Below are 18,097 nucleotides of genomic sequence, written 5' to 3' on the forward strand. Positions count from 1 at the left end.
TGCTCTTTGAGAAGAAAATTAGTGATTTTGTGTCAACACACAGAATTCATCAAATTTGATTGATTTTGTGTCAGCTCGCAAAATTCAATTTGTTTAACTTAATTTTAACAATTTACAAAAATTAGGTTTTTGCAGCCTGCGCAATATCTCGAACCCTATTGGTCGAGACTAAACCTAAGAAAGCTAGGAAATTGATCCACCATGGACTAGTAGGAGAAAAATCCTACCAAAAGTTGAAAAAAACAAGAAATAAAAAGGAATTGCGGCAGATAAAGGCAACAACAAAAGGGGCGTGGCTGCGCCACTTCGCCGGCCGGATCTCCCTAGCTTGTGCCGCCATACCATCTGCCGGCCATGCCCATGTTGCTGCCTTCCATCCCCTTTTTCCTACCGACTAATCAAATCGCTCTAAATGCGCAGCCTACACTTTTAATTAAAGTTGAAAGTTGGCTGGTCGACACACTTAATTCCTTAAGAAATCGAATATATGCTGCCCATGTCAGTCTTAAAACGATCACGGCCGCACGATTTGGCCGACCGATTTATCAAGCTTAACGGCCTCCCAACATGACTGGTCAAGCTCCGTGGTTTACACCGGCGGGCCTACTCATGCTTCAGCTAATCAGAATCCTCCCAGCTTGCAAGCAGAGCTACAAAACCGTTCGCTCAAAGTAGGTTGTTTGCGCGGCTCAAAAACCCTAATTTGTGTTAACGGCAGCGCGTTACTATCGCAAAAAAAATCCCGACCGTCCGACTTCGCTAGAAGAATCGACCGGCCTGGATCTGATTTCAAGCAACCGGCAAGGCGCGACCATGTTCACCGGCGGATCAACAATAGCTCCGACCAATCGCATTGCTTCAAATATGCCAGCAATGCCACAAATCGATTATCCAAAGTGTGCCAGTCACACGACTTTAAAATCCTTGAATCCAATCATAAATTGTGGACATCCAACTTCTCCAGCCAAGATGACCGATCTAGACCTAATTACGTGCGATCGGGAGGATGCCGTTGCGATCACCGACCATCACCCTCCTATGAGGACCGATCGACTCTCTCTCAACCTATTTGAATGGGTCCTAGAAGCTGCTCAAAGATGGCTATTCGCACTGCCCGCAAGGGTCTTAAACAACAACAACCAATAACTGCCGCAAATCATCTCAGCCATCCAACTTGGCTAGTTAAATTGACCGGCTCAGATTTAATTTTGGGTGACCAATAAGGTGCCGTCATGATCACCGACCACCGCTCTTCCATGAGAGCTAATCGACTTGTCCTCGACCTGCTTGAGAGGCTCCTGGAAGCTACCCAAAGGCAGTCGGTCACGCTTCTTTTAAGACATTAAGTTCCGCGACTAACCAAGACAGGCTCTATACAACGATGTTTCATGGGCATTGATTATTTTGAGCTGCTCGCATAAAAGCGATATTTTATATGCATCGATTACGAACGATATTTTATAAATATCGATTTCATAAATAACTTAATTATTTAATCTAAGAGCATTACATTTATTACGAAAATTCTCACAACTTGACTTGTAACTTATGACTGCCCACCGCCTAGCTTGCGCGTGATTGGTCAAAATAATTAGGTCTTGCAAACAAGACCCACTCAGAAACTTGCTACATATTTTCTACAAAATACTGGAGACATCAAACATGTCATAAACTGGGGGGTGTTCATCAGGGTATTGGTCTGGCGGTTTACAACGTGCAACATGCAACATGCGCATTATGAGAAAGTGTCAGGAAAGGTGGACATCTAGTGATAGTAGAGAAGCGGTGGGAATGAAACCAACCAGACTTCCTCTCATAATAGGGATGTGGTTTTCACCATTCTACACAATCTCCACTTCTCCATCACTCAACTACTTCCACTTCCTATGAGATCAGGTTGCGTTCAACTATGACTTGTATAAATAGGTTTTCAACCTATTTCAACAGACAACAGTGTTATTAACACAAGTATCCAGAAAACACCAAGAACTTATAGCTTACATTCCGGAAGCAAGTTCCACATTCTGATACAAGTCATAAAACAACCACACCTTCATCGTTCATCATTTCGATCTCAACACCTTCTTCGCTTCCCTCCCCAAGATCAACCCCTTCTCCTTCATTTTGTGACCTAAGCAAGACTGGAACAAGCATTTCTTGGTTTAAGCCAGAATTGTATAGATTGATCTCTCAGATCTAAAATACTCCTGTGTAGTACATTTGTTTAGAATTTAGATTCGTTTCTCGACGGCACACCCAATTTACCTATTTCAGCAGAAACAGTTTTACCCTACTACAATTCCCAACTCAGTTGAATTTCTAGACATGAACTTTACGCTTGTACGTATACGAGTATGCATACTAAGTTCCCGTACTTTCATTAAACCAACCACTACGCACACGGGTATGCATACTATGGTTCCAGACTTGGAATAACTTGCAACAGTTAGCATACAAGTACGAATACTATGTTATGTCCAATCATGGTTAATAGTTCTAAACTCCCATTTAAATCATTGAAACATTCTTAGAAGACGAAAATAGCCATCTCACACAAACTATTATCTTCGAAACAATTTTCAAGTGATCGAATGATAAATACGAAACATTCCGAGTCTACATCAAATGACCGTCTCACACAAATCATGTAAGATGTTACCTGGCGATTTTCACATGATCATCTTTTAACTTTCGTCAAGAATATAAGATGAACTTGGACAAAGCGAAAGCTTACCAACACATATTTCGAGAAATATGTAAGCGAGTTAAACTCAGCTCGAAATATCAAATGTGTATAATCGAAGTCTATATAGTTATATGACTTTTGTCTCAAATAGGAGATAAAGTAGATAGACTTTTGAGTTATAAATGAGTCCAAGTCTCCACATACCTTTTGTTGATGAAGTTCCATAAGCTCCCATTGGTAGTTCTTCGTCTTCAATCGATGAACGCCGTGAAGTATAATGCTCAACTACACTTTCTATCCTAATCCGAGACTTAGCTATAAATACACTAGAAATCAAGACTTATAGTTGTGGCAACTAAACTTGACAAACAAGCTTGAGATAGCAACGCTTGCGAGTTCGACCAAGCAGTGCTCTAACAACATGAAAGAAAGATATCAGCTGCATGTACATCACCATTATAATTTGTCATGGTTATGCAAAAAATGGATGATCTAACTCAAAACTAACACACATGTAACAAGTCATGCTGACTTACGCCAGCATCTCAAATAATAGTCCCAACTCGAAATAACACTCCGCATTGGATATTTGGATCATCATAATATAGAGAACATTTCTAAACTAATGGATACCAAATGGGGTCCTACTCACCTCTTGGACCGAAGAACCAAGCCAATTATTTGGGCAAAATAGCCTCATCCAAAGAAGAACACTTCATTAAATTTCAGATAGGATTCAACAGATCCTTCTTATACCTTAAAAGAGCAATTATTGGTCTAACCCTAATGAATAGATGACAAACACGTGTCCTTAATCAAATATACACTATTAACCAATAACAGAAATATTAACTACACCCACATAACTACTAAGGGAAGACTAGACTAGCAACCCCAAGCTATGCACACTGTGACATTACCTTCCCCTGAAAAACATCTTTGTCCTCAAGGATGAACTTTGGATAGTGAGTGCGAATGTTGGAGAGTCTTCCCAAGTAGCATTCTCTGGAAATGAGTTAGTCCATTGGATCAAACCTTGGTTGATCAGCCGGTTGCCCTGTTGAATTATCCTTGTTTCCAAAAGCTTCTCAGGTAACATGATAATTTGTCCTTCATGATCCACCACTGGCAGAGATGATGAAGGGGTGTGTTGTTGACCAATATGCTTCTTGAGCTGAGAGACATGAAACACAGGGTGAATGCGAGAGTGTGAAGGTAAATCCAATTTGTAAGCTACCTTTCCAATACGCTGGAGAACTTGAAAAGGACCATAAAACTTTGAGGAAAGTTTGAAATCTTCCCCAATGAAAGAGAGGACTGTCTGTAGAGTTGCAGCTTGAGGTAGACCAAGTCTCCAACCTCAAAAGTTCTATCTGTTCTTAACATGTCAGCATATAACTTCATTCTATCCCGAGATTTAAGAAGAGACTCTTTAAAAATATCCAGTAAAGAAGATCTATCCTTCAAGTAAGCCTCAACTGTAGCAACTGATGTTGTAGTAGTAGAAGGAAAAGCAAGATGAGGAGGTACATACCCATATAGTGCTTGAAAAGAAGAAATCTTCAAGCTTGTTTGATAGCTTGTATTGTACCACCATTCTGCAAGTGCCAGGAATTCAGTCCATTTCTCAGGTTTGTGGCCAGTGATGCATCTCAGATAGTTTTCAACACAAGCACTGACCCTTTCAGTTTGGCCATCTGATTGTGGGTAATATGTTGTGCTGAGATTAATACTTGTTCCCAAGGCTTTAAATTAGTCCTGCCAAAATTGCTTGTAAACACCTTATCTCTGTCAGATACAATGGATGAAGGTAATCCATGTAATTTCACCACCTAATTGAGAAATGCATGAGCCACAAAGGCAGCAGTATAAGGATGTTGCAGAGCTAAAAAGTGTGCATACTTTGTCAGCCTATCCACTACCACTAGAATTACACTTTTCCTGCTGCTTACAGGTAACCCTTCTATAAAATCCATGGTAATATGTTGCCAGGCATGGTTATGGATATGAGGTGGTTGTAGCAAGCCAGCTGAGTTAGTGTGATCAGCTTTGTTTCTTTGACACACATCACAGTGAGATATAAGTGAAACTATGTCTTTATGCATACCTGTCCAATAAAAATGACTTCTTGCTCTCACAAAAGTAGCTTGAATTCCAGAATGCCCCCCAATGATAGAAGTATATAAAGACTAACAGTTTATCTCTGATCTGAGCACCAGTACCAATGTAAAGTTTATTTTTGTACCTCAGGATTCCATCCTTGAATGTGTAATTAGGCAGAGAAGCAGGGCTGAGTAGGATTTGAGAGATGTGTTGGTTGGCCTTGGTATCATTAACATAACTCTGTTGAACTTCATGTATCCAAGTTGGGGTAGAGATGGTCATGGACTGACAAGTATCAAACTCCGAGGGCCTTCTAGAGAGTGCATCTGCAACCACATTGTCACAGCCCTTCTTGTACTGAATTTCATAATCAAACCCCAATAATTTGATGAGCCATTTTTGCTGGAATGGAGTGGTAACCTTTTGGTCCAATAAGTACTTTAGACTTTGATGATCAGTTTTTATGATGAATTTGGTACCTTGGAGATAATGCTTCCACCTTTGAACTGCAGTAACAATAGCCAGAAATTCCTTCTCATAAGTAGAGAGTGCTGCAGCTCTAGGTCCTAGTGGTTTGCTGAAGTAAGTAATGGGTTTCTTCTCTTGCAAAAGGACAGCTGCAATGCACATGTCACTAGCATCACTTTCCACTACAAAGGGCTTAGAAAAATCAGGTAAAGCCAATACAGGTGTAGAGAGCAATGCCTTTTTGAGTGCCTGAAAAGCAGTTGTAGTAGCTGGACTCCAATGGAATGAATTTTTCTTGAGAAGATTAGTTAGTGGCTTGCTTATAATTCCATAATGCTGCACAAACTTTCTATAGTAACCTGTAAGACCCAGAAACCCTCTTAGCTCTTTAATATTCTTTGGAAGTGGCCAAGATTGCATACAAGCAATTTTATTTGGATCATCATAAACACCCTCTGTTGTAACTATGTGACGAAGATATTCCAAGGAGAGTTATCCAAAGCAACATTTGGATAGTCTTGCAAAGAGTTGATGCTGTCTGAGCAGTGTAAAGACTAATCTGAGGTGCTCCAAATGTTCACTCATGCTTTTACTATAAATAAGTATGTCATCAAAGAAGACCAATACAAATTTTCTTAATAATGGCTGAAAAATATCATTCATGAGAGCTTGAAATGTGGAAGGGGCATTGGTGAGGCCAATGTATTAACTTGAACTCATAATGGCCTTGATGAGTTCTAAATGCTGTCTTGTGGATGTCAAGATCATGAAATCTTATTTGATGATATCCTGCCCTCAGATCTATCTTTGGAAATATTATGGCACCATGTAGTTCATCTAGTAATTCATCCACAATGGGTATAGGAAACTTATCTTTAATAGTGATGTTGTTTAGCTTCGTATAATCCACAAAGAATCTCCATGAATTATCTTTCTTTCTCACAAGAAGAATGGGAGAGGAAAATGGGATGTGGCTAGGCTGAATGATCCCAGTTTGAAGCATTTCTTTAAACAATTGTTCAACTACTCCTTTCTGCACATAAGGAAACTTATATGCCCTTTGGTTGACAGATGAAGATTTGGGTTGTAAGGGAATTTTATGGTCCAAACTTCTCTCAGGTGGAAGAGTGAAAGGTTCTTGAAATATACCAGGAAATTCTTGTAAAAGTGGCAGCAAAATGTCAGGAGTATTAGGGGGTGTTGAAGTTGTATTGATTGAGAATAGTTGAGCTACTATCCCATGTGAATGTTTGAGAAAGAATTTTTTGACTGCCTCTCCACTCATCATTAGAAAGGAATGTTTTGGAGTAGTGCCTTGCAGTGTAATATGCTTGTTGTTGTATAGAAAAGAAACACTAAGTTTAGAAAAATTGAAGGTCACATCACCTAATTTCTTTAACCAATCTACTGCAAGTACTATGTCACAACCCCCAAGTGGTAAAACTCTCAAGTTTTCCATAAAATGGTGCCCTTGCATACTCCAGTGTAACTTAGAACAAATGCCTGAACTAGTTGTTTGCTCTCCATTGGCATAGTGACCAACATAGGTGAAGTTGGTGTGATGGAGCACTTAAGAGAAGTAACCAAGTCACTATCAATGAAACTAGTGGTGCTACCTGTGTCAATAAGTATAGACACAGTCTTCTTGTTGATGAGTCCAGGAATCCTGATTGTATCACCAATGGCTGAGCCAGTGAGAGCATGAAGAGATACTTCAACATCAGATTGGACTGGAGATTCAAGAGCCTCAACAAACACTTCTTCCTCTTCTTCAGTGTCTTGGGACTCAGCAGACTCCATGTGTAACATGTAAAGTTTTTGTTTACCCTTACAAAAATGGCCAGGTTTGTACACAACATCACAATTATAACATATCCCTTGAGCTCTTCTCTTATCCATTTCTTACTGAGTTAGTCTTTTAATGATATGAATTGTAGTGGTGGGATTTGGTGAAGGAGAGAAAAAAGATTTTGGAGTGGAAGGGCTAGACTTAGGTGAAGTGATAATTGGTTTAGGAGGTAAGGGGCTAGGAGAGTATGGTCTGTATGAGTTTGAATATGATGGAAAAGATTTGTGAAATGGTTTCTGTGGTGCATTGGTTAACTGAAGATTTTTTTCTTGTAATATAGCTACGGAAAAAGCATCAGCTAGTGTTTGTGGGTGAAACATAGGTACAGATTTGCCAATATCATCCTTCATGCCACTGAGAAAACTCATAACAAAATATGATTTACTCAAAGAAGGGTTCATACATAGCATCAAAGCTTTGAGTGATTCGAATTCTTCATAATAATCCTCCACAGAAGAGGATTGGACTAATTTATGGAAGCAACCAACAAAATTTTTCTCTACAGGATTTTAAAATCTAGCAGATAAATGGAGTGATAAATCTTGCCAGGTAATTTTATTTTGATTAACTTGAAAATTTAGAAACCATTTCTCAGCCTTACCTTCGAAATAGATGGCAGCAATATCGACCTTCCTATGTTCCTCAATATCATTGAGTTGGAAGTATCTTTTACTCTTCTGAATCCAACCCCTGGGGTTATCTCCATCAAATCTTGGGAAATCGAGCTTAGGGATGCGATGATGGTGATTAACAAGGTTAGAATGATGTTGATGAGAATAACTTTGGTGTTCATCATCCTGGTGACGAGAACCACCTTCATTATCAGTACGATTATGATTGAATGGTTTATTGAGGAGCTGAATAAGATTACAGTTATTCTCTTGTAAGGTTTCTTTGAAGCTAGCTTTCACAGTATCAATCTGGGTAGTAAGATCTGTGGAAAGGGTTTTGAAATCGGATTGTAGTTTGTTGATAGCAGCTTCATTAGTTGTGGATTTTTCTATAAGATCTTTGAGCGTCATTGGAAAAAAAAATTGGATGAAAACAAGGCTATGAATACCAATTGTTGTGATTACACAACAGATTGACAACAAGTGAATAGAAATGAAGGATAAATTGGTGTTAAACACCTCTTGGATCGAAAACCAAGCCAATTATCTGGGCAAAATAGTCGCAGCCAAAGAAGAACACTTCATTAAATTTCAGATAGGATTCAACAAAGCCTTTATTGGTCTAACCATAATGAATAGATGACAGACACATGCCTTTAATCAAATGGACACTATTAACCAATAACAGAAATACTAACTACACCCACATAACTACTAAGGGCAGACTAGACCGGCAACCCCAAGCTAAGCACACTGCGACAGTATATAAATACATCGATGGGCTGTTGCTCTTTCTTTTGTTTTTCTACGTAGTGTTTCCCTCTGAATGTTTTTTTTTTGATCGGTCAAATAGAAATTTCATTGAAAAAAGGCACTTAAGAGGGGTGTCTTAACCCAATGATTACAACCGAACAAAAAAGGGGAACCGAATGGGGATTCGGCTACCCAAATAAAAAACACAAAAATTACGGAGGCCGGTATAATGAATCCCATAAAGAAATCACAATATTTACCGTAAGCCTCTGAATGTTAGCAATCATAGTGTAGGTATAAAAAGGTTAACATATAGTGTATCTACAAACTTTGAGAATCAACAGGGTTATATCATGTTGTTCTCCTAATTCTATTTAGCATTTGATCAACCCTTTACAAAACATTTTTTGATGTGATGTATTACCTAAAAAAACAAGACAAATACACCAAGATTGTATAAAAAAATGAAGATGAAAGAGGATCGCTTAACAAAACATTTTGAAAAAATGATTTAATAATACCCTTAATCCGTTAATAATATATCCTAGCTTTCGGTTTGTGTTATCTAACGGTTTTGAACTATGCTGACGTGATGATTTTATTTACTCTTAACCGACTGCCATTAACGTCATCTCTCAACCTTAAACATTTCCAGTAAATAGGTGGCTGAGATGTTTTTTCAAATTACTTTGTCAAAATGTTTTGTCAAGCGATCACAACTCAAAAAACATTGAATGAGTTAATAAGGCCACGCTAAACGGTAATAAAAACAACTCAAAACCTGGACACGTTAGTACGTTACGACGCTAGTCATATGCTAGTTTTCAAACAACAAAATTAGATCCGTCAAGCTTCACAAAAAATCGCTTGTTATATTTTGAACATTGAAGAAAATAATTGTTGTTGTTGTTGTTGTTGTTGTTGGTTAATTGTTTTGATTGAATTGTTGTTGGTTTTGATTGTTCTGAAGTGGTGGACGTGGTTGTGACAGTGGTTATAATGGTGGAAATCTTTCATTGTTGCTACAAACAATTTTTTTGTTGTTGTTAGTGGATTGTGGTGCACAAAAGATCGGTGAATCGGGTTTGGCATCACCCGCCACCCGACCCGCTGATGGCGGGTGACTAAAATTATCACCCGCACCCTATCTTCCTTACAGCGGGTTGGTTTCAACTCGAGCCACCATTAGGCTGAGTCAGGTTGGGCGGGGATGGGTATATCCATCCTATGATTCCTTTGAGTTCTTTACCAGACCTTAATTGATATAAAAAATAAAGAAAAATAGAAACCAAGTGTTTATGGATGAAAACTGTTTCAGCTGGTTTTGGTAAATTTGGGTGTGTGCGGATGAGAAACGAATCTAAACCCTGAACAAATGCACTTCACGGGAGTACTTTAGATTCGGGAGATCAATCTGTACAATTCTGGCCTAAACCAAGAAATGGCCGTTCCTGACTTGCTTCGGACACAAAGTGAAGAAGATGGGGTTGATCTTAGGGAGGGAAGCGAAGAAGGTGTTGAGATTGTGAAGGTGTTGGATGTTTATGACTTGTATCAGAATGTTGAACTGGCTTTCATAATGTAAGCTATCAGTTCTAGGTGTTTCTGGATACGGTGTTAACACCAACTTGTTTTCTCGTGTTGTTTGAAAATAGGTCGAAGAACCTATTTATACAAGTCATTTGAGCGCAATCATCATCTCGTAGGAAGTGGAAGAAGTTAAGTGATGGAGTAGTGGGGTCGTGTAGGGATGGATATTGCCACACGATCACGTCTTTGCCAACTTCCCTCATCACCGTTAACCGTCTATCTTTTCCTGACACGTTCTCGTAATGGGCGCGTTGCACACCGCACGCTGTAAACCACCAGACCAATACTCCAGAAAGTATCCCCCAGTTTGTGACATGTTTGATGTCTCGGATGAGTGGGTCAAGTCGTGGGACCTTCCGCAAAAAATAGCATACGGTGCTATTAGGTTAAATAACTAAGTTATTTATGGATATAAAATATCGTGCGTGCTCGATGTATGTAATGCATCGCTTTTAAGCAAACATCTCAAAACAATCGATGAAGCATCGTTGTTTTAAATCTTGATTGAATAAGTCGCGGATTAGGCGTCTTAAAATAGCAGCACGTCCAACCATATTCGGGTGATCGTTTGGAGGCCGCATGGACGAGCCATCATCTGGTCGATCGCTCCTTGTGACATAATGTCGGACGATGATCATTGAGATACTTCACTGATCGCCTAGTATTTGATCTAAGCCGTCCGACCGAGCTGGCAAAGTTGGACGAACGAGATGGCTTGCGGCACATGTTTGCCGCCGTTGATGAAAATTAGGGTTTAGCGGCGTGCGAACGTCCCCTCTTTGGCCAATCGAATTTCAAGCACTGAGTGCTAATCCACATGGACCGATCGGGCATGCATGGAGATGGCCCGCCGGCGTGCATGCGTACACCTCATAGTTCATCAGAAATTGGATCTAGGCCACCCAATTCTACCGGTGAAGATGAGTGGTCACGATCAATTTGCGACAGAAATACATTGCCGCAAAGCACAAATTAGGGTTTGAAGGCCGTGGGACCTATCACCTTTTAGGCGTGCGTTTTGAGGCATATGGCCCTGGTTTGCACAGGCCGGCCGGTCACATGTAAAGATGGGACAATGGTGGACATGTTAACACCTTTGGGACCACTTGAATCTATATCTACACCATCCGTTTAGGCTGGAGAAGATGGATGGTCGTGATCAATTTACGACAGAAGCATGTTGTCGTAAACCCTAATTAGGGTTTTGAGACAACCACGTCCACACGAGTTTGACCAAGCGGTTTGGCATGCCGTTGACTTCCCTTGGGGAAATCGATCACGTGGGGACAATATTGGGCTGGCGGTGAACTTATGTGCACCTTCCTGATGGTCCAAAATGCGATCTAAGTCATCCAAATAGGCTGGCTAAGTTGGATGGCCGTGATCGATTTAAGACGCTAGTGTACTTCCGCGACTCAAATTAGGGATTTAGAAGCATCACGCCTGCCATGTTTCTGGCAATCGATTCGTTGGTCTATGGCCCCGCCGTGGGCAAGCCGAATCGAGTGAGGAGAAAGTGGGACCGCCAGTGTGCATGCCAGCACTTCCTTGATCACTCATGGGATGATATAATACGTCCAACCAAGTTGGCGAAGTTGGACGGTCGCGATGATTTTAAGACTGTCTTGGACAGTCCATGCTCGATCGAGCTTCTCCCAAGCAGCGCGACCACCCTACTTGGGGTTGGCGTTTGACAGCGCTGGGAGACTTATAGGCGATGTTCGGTCGGTTAGGGCGTTAGTGGGCCCGCCGTGGTCATCACGACGATTGCCTATTCCAGCCAGGGTTTGGCTAGGCTTGTTAAATTGCGCGGACAATTTGGGTGTCCATGATCGTTTCTGAGACTGACATGGACAATCTAGATTTCCCTTAAGGAAGTTAAACATGCTCGATCAATCTAACCTTAATCAATAGTGCGTCGATGCGAGATTCTCTTTGTTAGAGAGTGATATAGCATGTGCGGGTATTTCATGCATGCCTTAATATTGGCACTTCAGGAGATTCATGCGACTCCACTGAAAGTGAACACTTAATCGTCATGTCATGTCAATGATGAGGGTTCGGCTGAGAACACAGCACGGAAAATACCAGGCAGATCATGCATTCATTGGTAATGCTAACAGAATTCACAGAATATTTGGGATTGCTGTTGCACGCACCAATCTGAGTGAATTTCATATATATATTGAATTGCTTCAAATAAATAAAGCGAAAAGGTTTTCTACACTCATCACTTATTAAATGGCTTTACCCTTTGCAAGATATCAGCGCATTAAATTTGGTTTTACAATTTTAGCCCTGAACTAAAATCCACCATCAACACCAAGGAATTCATCAGACCCTATTTGAATCATGAGATGAAATTACAATCAAGGTATCGAATAATCAAATCAAAGAGCATAAACTACATCCAAAGATTCCAAACAAAATTCTACATATATGTTTCCTTGTTGGTGGTGATGTGAAGAGTCTGAAATCTGAAATCTGGTGGGCAGATGGGGTCGGGTATTTTTAGTCTCCCAATTTCGTTCACCCAGATTCCCACGTAACATTACCCGAAATTTCTTACCCGAGAAACTCTATATAGAACACCCGATGGCTGGATAATGGTTCTCGTTAAACGGCGTTCGGAGATTTTGAAGCTGATGAGCATAACCCAAAGACGTTCGGAGATTTCGTTCAATCCCTCGTATCATTGTTGGGATGTAATCTAAGGCTAGGGGATTTTGAAGATGATGAGCGGATGGGGTTGGGTATTAGAAGGTGTGACTCATACTCGACCAAACATATGGATGGTATTAGGAACTGTGAGTCGTGGTCAACCCGTGTTTAGGTGTGTGGGGTCGGATGCGGTTAAAAACTCACGAGTGCGGGTCGGACTAGTAGGTTGAGTCGGGTTTGTGCAGCCCTATTAGTGGCAAGGGAAATTGGTCGAGTTGGTTGTGGTTCCCGCTATTTCGCGTGAAGAACAAGGTCGTAGATGAAATTGTAAGGATTAAAATTAACAGATTGATATTAGAAGTGGAAATTCTCCCCTTTTCTATTTGATACCATGTGTGACCGGTAAACATCGTATTGAAGCAGATAAATTTACAGAGAAGGGTGCAACTATTTAGAGCTTCATCTTATATTAAAATAAAGAAAAGAGTTATTTTGGTTGGTCACGAAAGGACAAAATAGCTTGGTGTAACTCTGATATTACTAATATGACTTTCAATATCACTTATTGCTTCACACATATTCAAGGGTAAAATCGTACATTAAATCAATATTTATATATTAACAGAAATGCTATTGTTTTAAAAATATATCAAAATTTTAAAAAACTTGATAATTTACAAAATACACACCGAATTTTTGTAAAATTAACATATTTGAAAAGTTATTTGAATTATCCATGCGATAATACAAATAAGAACATTAAATTTTGTTTTACGAAAAAAATATCATTGTAATTAAATTTGGTGTTGTTAAGAGAGTAAAACTCGAGCGCACATGTGGTTTGACTAGTTACAAAAAATAAAACGAAAGCTAGAAATAAAAGTCAAACATGATGATAATAGAAGTTACAGAACTTACAGTTGTTTGTTGGTCATATTAAAACGGACACGTGTCAGTGAACTACTGGCTGAGATGAGTAGTCAAAATAGCAGTATCGGTTTGGCATATCCAGCGCCTTGACAGCTGAATACCAGCTGATCTGACGTGACAGGGTAATGTGGCGGACAAAGTATCCTTGTCTTATCCACGTAACCAAAATAAAGCCAAGAAATATCATAGACAATCTCTGCTGGATTTATCCAACATGTAAAATAATTCAGGAAGCTGATTAATCTTGTTTTTGATAAAATCAAACATTTCTTCTTTGTAACTCATTTCTTCATCTACATAAACTTTTTTTTTACGAAAAGAGTTTTGTATTGCTGCCTCTTTCTCTTTGCATCGCTTCAGAGAAAAATGAAAATACCATTATAAATCCATTAGATTTTGTTGAAATATACTCAACCGATCGTCTAGTTACATAACAATCAATGCAAGATCTATGAATACAAGCTCCTGACTGATGCATATTCATGAGTTCCACTTTTAAACATTTCTACATGATTGATTGGTGCGTGTTCATGTGTTCCACATCCACTTTATCAAGATAAACCTGGTGTGGTCATTTTTAAAAAGTACAGTGCCATAATTTGATCATTATTCATTTGTAGGAGACCACATTTTGACAAAATAACCAAAGACGAACAAAGTTTAACTGATGCGGAATTAGGTGATTTTGGTGTTTTTTAAGAATTTTGTCGAATTACTTTCCATGAAGGTAGAAAGATGAGAAGAAACCATCGCTAAGGGATTGAAGAATTAACTTTTTGAAATCTAAACCGGTTACGATTCATCATCCATAGGAAAACCATAGTTTTATTACCGAGAAGAATACAGAAAGGGGAAAAGAAATGGTTATTTTGTTTCCATTGAATATAACTACAGTAGAACTTCGTTAAATTAATTCGCGATAAATTAATAACTTCGCTAAGATAATATTTTTTTCCAGTCCCGGTTTGGACCAATGTGCTAAATTAATAACCTCGCTAAATTTAGAAGATAATGAAAATTTTAAGCTTCCAATAGGGCCCAATTAATATATAAATTAATAAGCAGTGTGATAACATTATATTGCGACGCTTATTAAAATAGATATTTACGATTATTTGTTTTTGTACGCATTTATAATATATTGGACTTCATCTGTACTATTATGAGAAGTTTTGAAATGATTTTATTGTGTTTTTTTCTTCTTATTTTAATTTTAACATTAAAATATATACACTTAGAGCAACCGCCGCGTTGTTCTCAAAAGCCATATTTGGCAACAAAAAGAAGCATATTGTTTGTCGCCAAAAGCTATCTTTGGTGTCAAAATGCTATATTGCCAAATGGAGTTGCCAAATATGAGAACTCTTTTTGGCAATTCCCAAATATAGCATCACGTTATTATAAACTCCGTCCAACATGAAACACAATTTTAAATAATGTTGATCACCAAAAGCACTTTTTAGTTACATTTTAAAACCATAACGTAATTTATAAACCCGTCCTGTTTGGACGTTTATTAAAACCGCGTCTAGTGAAACGCATTTTAAAACAACGTCTTATATCGAACGTAATCATTAAATACGTTTATGAAATACGCTTTTTATTAAAGGCAGTTATAAAGTTAGGGGATTTGTCAAATAGTGACACGTATTAAGTGAAATAACATCCAATTTTTAGACGTAATCATTGAATACGTTCCATCTTTCACGTAATTTATAAATGAGTTTCAATGCAAACGTTTTTATAAGCCACGTTTTGGGTAAACGTAGCTTCCGGTTACGTTTAGGGTGAAATGGAGATTTAAATTACGTTGATGGATAGGATTTGTTTTACCATTGCGTCACACACGAAATTCCCAAATAAAAAAGCCATATTGGGATAGGAACTTAGGAATATGGAAACTCAACACTAAAATTGCTCTTATACATATAATATGCCATAAACTAATTAGAAAACAATTTGAATTACAATTTAAATCTCTAGATATTTGATACTACACACTTATTTTAGAGATTTAAAATTAAATTTGGTATGTTTCGATATAATAATTTATTCATTTATTGATAAATTAATACTTCGTTAAGTTAATAGAATTTAGCAGTCCTAAGACTATTAATTTATCGAAGTTTTACTGTAGTGTTGTACTTTTTCTTTTGTTTCCATTGAAACTTAAATTCTTCCTTAGCGTGCGCACACACACAAATTCTTAAGTATATCATCTTCTAAACAACCACCCCAACTCAATTATAAACCATCTCTCAGTATCAGTCATTCTCCCTTGATTTCTTGTAGTTTCTTTTTTTTACCGTTTTTCTCCATTGAGTATTCCCTTTTTTTTATTGAAGGTATTATTACCTGTGTTCCAGTTTTCAACTCATAACTTTTTATGGTGATTGGCACTGAAATCCCCCGCATAATGGTTCTTCAATTTAGATCTCCAGAATATTTGTTTTCTTGTTATCTTAATGACGTGGATAAAAGAAAGAACAATCTCTCTGCCACGTTAACCAGCCGCATCGGATCAACTGTTATTCAGTTGTCAAGACGCTGGCTATATAGAATTTTCGGATCTGCATCGTGCTACATAGCTTAGATGAACATTTATGAACAAATTTATATTTCCGACTCAAGAAAAGATATATTCCCGATATTTATTCGACAAACTCGTTTCCATTATCAATTGGAGAAGAAAAACGGAAACTAAACCTTCATTTATCTCCAATAGCGCTTATTATTCTACTTATAGTGTTACATACTGAATGCATCAAAAAGTCATGCAATCTAAGTTCTTGTTGGTGGTACCAACTTCACATGTTCGTCTTTGTTGAAATTAAGTGCTCTAGCATCCATGTAAGAGATCTGGTAAGAATTTGTGATAATTTCAAGTGGCATTCCTTTGAAAAATGAAGTGGATCCTGCAAAAGGGCTTTCCATAGGCATGGAATTGGTTTAGAAGTTGACCCATTCTAATCCATTCTCTCCTTCTCTTTTAATTGTTGTGAAGAACTGAGGAACCATAAACATGTCTCCTTGTCTTACTCTATCATCGAATATTGTGTTTCCCTTGTTACCATTGCCTCGCCTTTTATTATATAAATAATGTTGTATGCATTCATCTTCCAGTGTGGTGTGTGAATGGTTCTCTACAAAAATGTGAAAAACAAGCTAGTCGAGAAGAAATTAAATAACTTACCTATTGTATGATGTAGGTTTTAGCTGGTGAACTTACTGGATGAAGGTTTCCTTTCTCAACACTCATGCCCAAGAATTGTAGGATTGGTAACTTGTGCATATTTCAAGTGTTGATACTTCCGGCTTATCTTGAATATACATCGACTTCTCTAGGGTTGTCGATGTTATGTTTTATCTTCATGGTGCAATAAGTTTTTTCCAACCCATTACTCCTTTGTCGGTATTGATATTCTTCTTCTTCTTCTAGTCTAATCATGCTCAATTCCTCTCCTTGGACCCTAACAATCTAATGGAGAACAAGCAAGATGAATGAAATGCAGAGATTGCAGGGGATGGGAAAGGAAGAAAAGGAAGATAAATCAGAAAAACTTAATAAGAACAGGAAGAGAAAGACGTAAGAAGATAAATAATATTTAGATTGATAATAATGATGTGTCCTCTAAACAAAGTATGAGCCTGTTTATATATATGCATGAAGTAGAACTCTAAAAATGTCAAAACTCTTAAACAAGAAATAAGAAAACTCTAAAACAGGTAAAGCTAGACTTGATAAACAAGTTAAAAAGAATCTAGAAAGGAATGTAGAGATGTTCTACATCAGTTCCCCCTTCTTGAAAAAACAACTTGCCCTCAAGTTGAATCATGAATCAAACGAGATCGTTCACTCCATGTAAAGTAATAATTTCTTGCACATTGAATATGTTAGAAATATTCCAATTGGAAGGAAGATCCACAACATAAGCATTGTCACTTATTTTCTTCAAAACTTTGAAAGGTCCATACTTCTTCATTTTAGTTTTGTTGTAAGTGCCAACTGGAAACCTTTCTTTTCTAAGGTGTATCATCACCGACTCTCCTTCTTCAAATATTTTAAGTCGCTTGTGTTGGTCATCATTTGCCTTATATTTGGCATTGGAATCTTCCAACTTAGTTTCAACTTCTTGATGAAGCTGAAAAGCTTTGTCAACCAATTTGAAAAAGCGGGGGTCTAACAACCACACCCAATATTTCGCTTAGCAATCTGTATGGACAAACTCCAATATACTTTCTAGAGAATCAACTAGACAGTCAGACTCAATCTAGATAAAAGTACATCAAAGAGTTTATATCTCAATCTCTCGATTTAAATATTACTCAAGCAAACTGCGAGTCTCAATTTAAATACAAGAGAGATAAACTTGGATGGTACCAAAGACCAATATCCAAGTGTCAATCAATTTAAATCAACAACCAAAAGGTCGGATATTCTAATTG

The sequence above is a fragment of the Papaver somniferum genome, chromosome 2, assembly GCF_003573695.1.
Source record: "Papaver somniferum cultivar HN1 chromosome 2, ASM357369v1, whole genome shotgun sequence".
Taxonomy (NCBI): domain Eukaryota; kingdom Viridiplantae; phylum Streptophyta; class Magnoliopsida; order Ranunculales; family Papaveraceae; genus Papaver; species Papaver somniferum.